Genomic DNA, 8,006 nt, shown 5'->3' with positions numbered 1-8,006 from the left:
CGCCTAAAGTACATTCTCGAAAGCTTGATAAATAATGTGACTCACACTCCACGCCTACCACGCCTCTAGGTCGTTCTTAGCCACGCCCCTAGTTAACCCGACACCTTCTAGCCACGCTCCCGGGTACCCTAACAGCTAGACACGCCCCCAGGTCCCACACGTCACCACCTTTTACCATAAAACCCCTTCCCCACTTGGCTGACGTGGTAAAAACCTGCACTAGTGACAGGAAAAGGTGGAGACTATGAGGGAATTTCTTTTTTCACATTCCCGTTTGTGTTGAGTAAGAGAGACGAGACCCAAGACCCAGAACAACCCGCCAGGGGGAGAGAAACTATTACACTTTATCTGTAAGAACGGTGACGGCGATGAAGGAGGCCAAGGGGACGGAAAGGACAAGATTATTGAGTTAGAATGAGCAGGAAGGACATAGGGAGGTAAAGTTGTTAGGGGTTTTGAGGTCAATGTTGGTTAACTTCCTCGTCAGTGGGTCTTTTTGGTGACGATGTTAATTTATCACCTGTAACTCTATTATTAATTGGACCAAGACACGTGTATGGCATGAACAATTGAAAAAGAGATTTATAAATGTTTGAGATAGACTTGATGCGTATTCTCAGCTAATATCGAAACCTCTCTCTCTCTCTTCTCTTTCTCTTCCTCTCAGTCAGTCTCAAGGGCTTGTGTCCGAGACGTTTTTTTCACCACTCAAGCTCTTGTCTCATTCCATGGTGGTCAGGATCCGCGTTTATCCTTCCCACTTGCGGCTGATGTTGATGAATGCGGTAGTGTCGTGAGTGTCGTGGCTCCTGCTGGGGTGGCTCCTGCTGGGTGTCGTGGCTCCTGCTGGGTCGTGGCTGTCGCTGGGTGTAGTAAACACTGAGAGCTTGACACATGTGCTCGTAATGTTCCCGGTGTTTTAAATATACTCAAGAGACAATAACTTCCGTGTGGTAGTTATACAAGTGACTGAAGACTTACACATTTGTCCTGTTTTCACTGACGGATATTGTGTATTTGTGTAAGATCTTTGTTGAAGGTTCAGGGCTTAAATTAAATGTTGAACACGTATGATGACTCAGTGAAAACCCAAGTTATTCTCACTGTGATATGGACCACGTGAGTGCCTGACTTATACCCCCCACTCAGTTCTTATCCTCAAGTACCACTCCATTCCACCGCCTCGACTATGGAGGATTCCCCCACTGAGCGTCTGTCGCCTATCTCGGCTTATCTAAAGTTATCACGGGAACCCATACGCCGCCATCACTCCCTTAAGTACATCTTCAACGGGGAGTCGGTAGTTCAGGGATTCCGGCCCGGCTCTCATACCCCGCCCTCTGGCCTCCCTCATCTCTGCGATAGGACCCGTCACCACTCCCTCACCAGGCTGAAGGATCTCACCGCCTCCGTCCTCCCCGCCAGGTCAGTCAGGTACTTTGAAGGAGTGTGAGTTATGTCAGTTCAAATCCCTGGCGAGTGTCATCACCCTCGTCATCGCAGAAGTACACTCGCCTGCACTTATACGTACAGTGACTGGTGCATTTTGTGAGATGTGGCAACTCTGTGTTTGTTTACATCATATTAAACTCCTGAATGGCCCGAAGGAACCTTGTAATAGGAGCCAGACTAAAGCTGCTAGATAAACATTCCTTGACAGAGTTGCCACATCCCACATAACACACCGGCCACTGTACCAGGTGTAAACGCAAGCAACAGTACATACATACGCTTGTAACCTTGTGATGACGTGAATATCTGGCTCCACCATACCTAACACTTGACTCTTTACCATTTCTCTATGCCTTCAGATTATTTCCTCTCGTCTGATAGAATGTCTGTTATGTGTTTTTTATCGTCTGTTGTCCACGTTATAATTTTGTTTTATGAACGATTCTTCTTAAAACACACACACACACACACACACACACACACACACACACACACACACACACACACACACACACACACACACACACACACACACACATCCATCAGGGTTAGTCTTTGATCTTAGAAGCTTATGTGTTTTTGTTATGTACACTTATATAGTTTTTACTACTGCTACTGCTACTACTACTACTACTACTACTACTACTACTACTACTACTACTACTACTACTACTACTACTACTACTACTACTATTACTACTTCTTCTACTACTTCTACTACTACTTCTACTACTACCACAACTACTCCTACATAAGCAACAGACATATTGTATAATCTAACCAAAGCAAACCAATCTTAACATAATAATATATAACCTAACCTAACCTAACCTAACCTAACCAATCTTAATGTATCAATATATAACCTAACCAAACCTAACCAAACTCTAACCTAACCAAACCCTTTAAAAGCCGAAGGAAATATGAACATGAACAGGTAAAAAAAAAAATAATACCAAATAATCACCTGTTTTTCCCCCATGTGCAAAGAATGGAATATTACCTGTATATTACTAATAGGTAAATATCCTGCTCTTTATTGTTGAAACCTTATTATGTTATAGGTAATTATATATTCCCTATGGCAATCAGTGACTCTTAAGGCATTATAAGATTTCTTATTTTATATGCCATCATTATGTACGGACATATTGGGATCTGTTGTTGTCCCTCGTTTACCTGTCTCTCAAGGGGTGTTGTCCACGTGATAACTTGAGTTTATTTTAATCGATTTTCCTCAAACTTTTAGATGATGTTTCGTGTTTGTTAATAAAGGTTCAGTTCAATTTTGGTATCTAGCTTTCGCGGTTTCAATGTTATAGTTGATGAATTTATAAAAGTAGGAATTTAGATTTTGTATTTTTTTGAGGAAAGTGGTGGGGGTATTTTGCTCCTATAGATGAAATAAGTTGATATAGGAACCTTAGCTGATATCTATACGTCCTGTGGTAGTATGATAGTGTTTGGGGGTATTGTAATTCTGTGTATATAGGTAGTGTGGTTTATTACAGAGTATGAGCTATCGTAATGATGCTGTGTATATATGAGTGAGTGTGTTATAGTCTGTGTATATCAGTTTATAACATAGATGAGGCTAATGGAACTAAACACACACTGTTATTATTATTATTATTATTATTATTATTATTATTATTATTATTATTATTATTATTATTATTGGTTCTGGGGAAGCTGTCAATTCAATGGTTGAGTTCAGGTAAACTTTTTGTAAAGATGAAAACTTTATTGGAATAGTTGGTAGTGTGTGGGTAAAGGATATTGGTGTGTGTGTGTGTGTGTGTGTGTGTGTGTGTGTGTGTGTGTGTGGTGATGTGGCCAGTCAGCACCACACTAACACCAGTATCTCATCTACAATCACAATACAACCTTGATATGAAAAAATTATCACATGAGAATTTAATCTGGAAATATGGAGATATAAACTTAATTAAAAGTCTCCCATCCTCCTCAGTCCCCCAGCCCCCTCAACCCCCTCAACCCCCCTCAGTCCCTTTAAGTACCCCCAGCCCCCTCAGTCCCATTCCAGTACTCCCAAGTGACCTTTGACCCCCTGGACTACATGTATAACCAGAGAGATGAACTTTCTTAAGGGTTCAACAGTAGGAATTTAATTTAAGAAGGTGGGTAAGTCTCCATATCTCTTCCCTCTCTTTCCCTCTCCCTCCCTCCCTCCCTCTCTCCCTCTCCCTCTGCGCGTGTCTTCAGGACTACATGAGAGTGGTAAGGGTAATACAGTTGATTAATGAACTCGCCTGGGGAGTAATTGGGATTTTTTGTATTCTTTCATGACTAGACCTGCTTGTTGAGAATTAATTTGGTGTTTGTAACTCTCTGATGAAGGTGAGAGATCATTCTTCACAGAGCTTTCATCTATGTTGACTCTTCGCCCCGTGGTGTCATCTTACTCGAACCTTCACAAGTGGTAGGCTTTCTTGAACTCCCCTTCTAGCCTCCAACCTTTCCCTCCAACCTCCATCTCCAGCCTCCAACCTCCCCTTCAGCCTCCATACCCCCAGTCTCCACCATTACTATCACCTACCACCATCATTATCTACCCCTATCACCTACCACTACTACTACCATCATCATCATCATCACAAACCACCACAACTACCACCACCACCACTACTACCATCACCTATCGGCATCACCTACCACCATCATTATCTACCCCTATCACCTACCACTACTACTACTACCATCATCATCATCATCACAAACCACCACAACTACCACCACCACCACCACTACTACTATCACCTATCATACCACCTACCACCATCATTATCTACCTCTATCACATACCACTACTACCATCACCTATCGCCACCACCTACCACCACTCCCCTCTTTAACACCCTTTCCTCTTCCCTTTCCTCTCTCCATCTTTCCGTCTTAAGTTAGCCTTCATAACCAACCTAATCATAACTTGTCGAACTCGAGATTCGCCAAATTGGCTCTTGGCTCTTTCAGTAATATGTTCACCTCATTAATTCGTTTCCCTCTGACATCTACAATTATGAACCGATCTTTACCAAACTTTCACAGTATATCAGACAAAGTAGCAACTATACACTGATGAACTTTGAACTAATTCGGTCTAAAAATACAGTCAAAGTTTCCGAAAAAGTTTTAAGTGTTATTTCTTTCCGATTTTTTAGGTATCACCCCAGCTTCCATAATTATGATCTGATCTATACGAAATTTGCACAGGTTGTTGAGTAAGTTGTTAGTTAAAAACAGGTCAGGTTTAGTCAAATTAGGTCAAAGGTCAAGGTCAAAGTCACCGAAAATGTTTACCGAGAGTCGAGATTCCTTCCAGTATTGTTTTGGTGATTGACGTTCCATCTTCTATCGTGTTGTTTTCTGTTTCCTGCAATGCATTTATATTCAGTTATTAATTACTTTCTATATTTAGTTTATTTAAATGTGTGTGTGTGTGTGTGTGTGTGCGTCAATCATTCCTACTTCTTAATTAAGCTAGAACCAAAATTTATAAACTACTCATGATGTGAAATTAATGCTACTGATAATATAGGGGGTAAATATGTCTTCCTTCTCCTCCTCCTTCTTGTTCTTCCTCCTTCTCTTCTCTCTCTCCTTCTTCTTCCTCCTCACCCTCCTTCTTCCTCCTTCTTCTTCTTCATCTTCTTCCTTCTCTACCTGACCTTCACTCTATCCCCTTCACAGTCTCAGTCAAGAGTTACAGTCACAAAATTACAGTTACAAATTTAAGAGGTATAATCGACGTTACAGTCACAAAGTTACATTCACGATCAAAATTACAGTTAAAAATACAGTTGCAAATTTTAGGCCCAATTACAAAGTCCCAATTCATGTTACAGTCAGAATCAGCGTTACAGTTTACATAGTTACAGAAGTAAAATTACCCCGGAAGTACAGTCTCTCTCTCTCTCTCTCTCTCTCTCTCTCTCTCTCTCTCTTGATCACAGAGACGGGGATTCCCCACCTGGCACTGAGAGCTAATTAAAAGCTGAACACCTGTTGTTGTGAGGAAACCTACAATTGTTGTTCCTACCTACCTACCTACCTACCTACCTACCTACCTACCTACCTACCTACCTACCTACCTACCCTCTCTCTCTCTCTCAGGTGTACAGGAAGACAGGTGTTGCGTCACAGTGGCTCTTGCAGCTTCTCCAGACAGTGTTTTGTTAACGTCTTAAGAGTAGCGGATGTGACGTCATACATTTCATGACGTCAGTATGAAATAAAGTGAATAATAATAATAATAATAATCAACAAGTCCTTTTGAATCTTCGCTATAAAAGAATTATGGCGTCTTGGTCTTAACCCTACCTAGACAGACAGACAGACAGACAGATATTTCATGTTTTTATTCCTCGCTTCAGTCAATGGGGTTAAGGTTAGGTTAGGTTTTGGCGGTCATAAACGAGATGAGAGAAAATTAATTAAAAGCATAATTTATTGCGTTGGGTAAATAGAGTTTATAGACAGGTGAATTGGGTTCATTAATGGCAGGTGTTTGTTGTGTGATGGTGGTGATTTGATGGGGGGGGTGAAGGTGAGGGGTCGTGTGGTGAGGGAGAGTCGTGGGGTGAAGAGAGGAGAGGTGGGAGGGGAGGGTCGTGGTGAAAGGAGGAGGTCGTGTGGTGAGGAGGTCGTGGGTGAAGAGAGGAGGAGGTCGTGTGAGGTCGTGGGTGAAGGGAGGTCGTGAGGTTGAAGGAGAGGAGGGGGTCGTGGGGTGAAGGAGAGAGGAGGAGGTCGTGGGGGATGAAGGAGGAGGGAGGGTCGTGGGGTGAAGGAGGAGGGGAGGGTCGTGGGGTGAGAGGAGGAGGAGGTCGTGGGGAGAAGGAGGGTCGTGGGGGTGAAGTAAGGGAGACAGGAGAATCATGGGGTGAGTATTCCATAACGAAAGTCGCATACTAAGAATCACATTGTAGTGGAAGGGTCAACCTACCCCTACTTCCCCCATTCCCACCCCCATCCTCTCCACCCATCTTACCCCCCTCCCTCCCTCTCCCCCAAACTTAGAGCTCCCCACCCCAACTCCACTTTCCCTTGGGCCAAAAAGATCCCAGGGCTTCCTTCTGGGGAGATAGAACGAGACTCTCCCCACAACTTACATCTCTTGGGCCACTCGGGTCAAGAACAGATGATGAAATATAAAGTAAATAAAAGCCAGAGAAATAAAAGTTAAAATAGCTCTGGATATATATATATGTGTGTGTATCTCTCTCTCTGTCTCTCTCTGTCTCTCTCTCTCTGTCTGTCTCTCCCTCTCTCAGCGCCACTTGGTCCCGTCGATACAGTGGCCCCCTGATAAACACATCATCATCCTCTTGTGGTATTTACTGTATATATCACACGTCAAGTTGGTGGTGTTGTTAATGATGAGCGAACTGTCCCTCATCCCTACAGACGATACCATCCAATCACAACACCCAGGCACTTCCAGGTCAAATCAAGGTCATCAACCCCCCTCCTCTCCTCCCCAATCTAATAGGATAAGAATCTATTAGAATTGGGGGTCTATTAAAACCTATTAGGACTAGGACCCATTAATACTGGTTCCCTATTAATACTGGAAACTATTAGAGAACCTGAAAAATAGACTGTAAGAGGAATGAATGAATGAAGACTTCGGTACAGATGATAAAAATGAAATTATTTATTGTACGTCATTATAGAAAATTTTAATAATAAATTGGAGAATAATTTTGAATATGAACCGTTCCAATTTGCTCATTAGCCAGTGGCAGACGAACGCCAGACGAAACTGCCACTACCTCTCATGACAGATTGTATATATTATTAATTATAAGTTACGGTTATCTAATTGACTGTCTGTGGCTGTCATTTGGCATGTTATCTGTGGACCAATATGTCTGTTTGCTTATGTGACGGCGTATCTGAGAGCTGTCGGGCTGTCGGTATGGTGTATTTTGAGAGCTGTCGGCATATCGGGTTGTCGGTATGTCGGTTTATCTCTAATTGAGTTACGTCTCATGTGTCAGTTCGTGGTGAGATAGGGAAGGGAAGAAGGAGGAGGAAGAAGGGAAGGAGGAGGTGGGCATAGAGGTAAGGGAGAGGACTCGATGTTGGAAGGAGAGAGGAGAAAGGTGGTGTCTCGTGTTAGCTTAAGAGATCCTTCCTGGGGGCTGGAGACGTGACGAGGAAGAAGAGGGAGAGAAGGGAAGGAGGAAGAAGACAGGAGGAGGAGGGAAGGAGGGAGGAAACAGGAGGAGGAAGAGAGGAGAAATGGAGGGAAGGTGGAGGAGAAGAGAGATAGAGAAGAGAAAAAGATGGAGGGAGATAAGAGAAGGAAGAAATGAGGAGGAAGAGAGAAAGGAGAGAGGGAAGGAAGAACAAAAGAGAAAAGATGAAAATTGAGAGAGAACGATTTAACCTCAGGGTGAAGGGAGGTAGGAAGTTGACCTCTGAAATGACCCGCGGTTGACCTCTGATTGTCCTAGTTAATGACCTTTTACTCCTCCGTGACTAGTCCCTTATACCTGGTTACCCGAAACCTCTCTTTAACGGACTATATG

At 43.0% G+C, this 8,006-nt stretch overlaps 1 protein-coding gene across 4 annotated transcripts in view; it reads left to right on the top strand.

The window, feature by feature from the left end:
• Positions 1–823: 823 nt before the first annotated feature.
• Positions 824–8,006, top strand: part of LOC121868549 (synaptotagmin-15-like) — a 46,407-nt gene continuing 39,224 nt past the window's right edge. For 2 of the 4 annotated variants that reach the window (XM_042369279.1, XM_042369276.1), the window contains exon 1: positions 824–1,425. The gene's annotated coding sequence lies outside the window, so the exon portion shown is untranslated. Of the gene's footprint in view, positions 1,435–8,006 lie in introns of all 4 variants that reach the window. The other 2 variants (XM_042369277.1, XM_042369278.1) reach the window with 2 other exon arrangements.

This window comes from Homarus americanus, unplaced genomic scaffold, assembly GCF_018991925.1.
Source record: "Homarus americanus isolate GMGI-L3 unplaced genomic scaffold, GMGI_Hamer_2.0 scaffold59495, whole genome shotgun sequence".
Classification (NCBI taxonomy): domain Eukaryota; kingdom Metazoa; phylum Arthropoda; class Malacostraca; order Decapoda; family Nephropidae; genus Homarus; species Homarus americanus.
The sequence above is the reverse complement of the archived record's forward strand: the minus strand, read 5'-3'. Positions and strand labels throughout refer to the sequence as shown.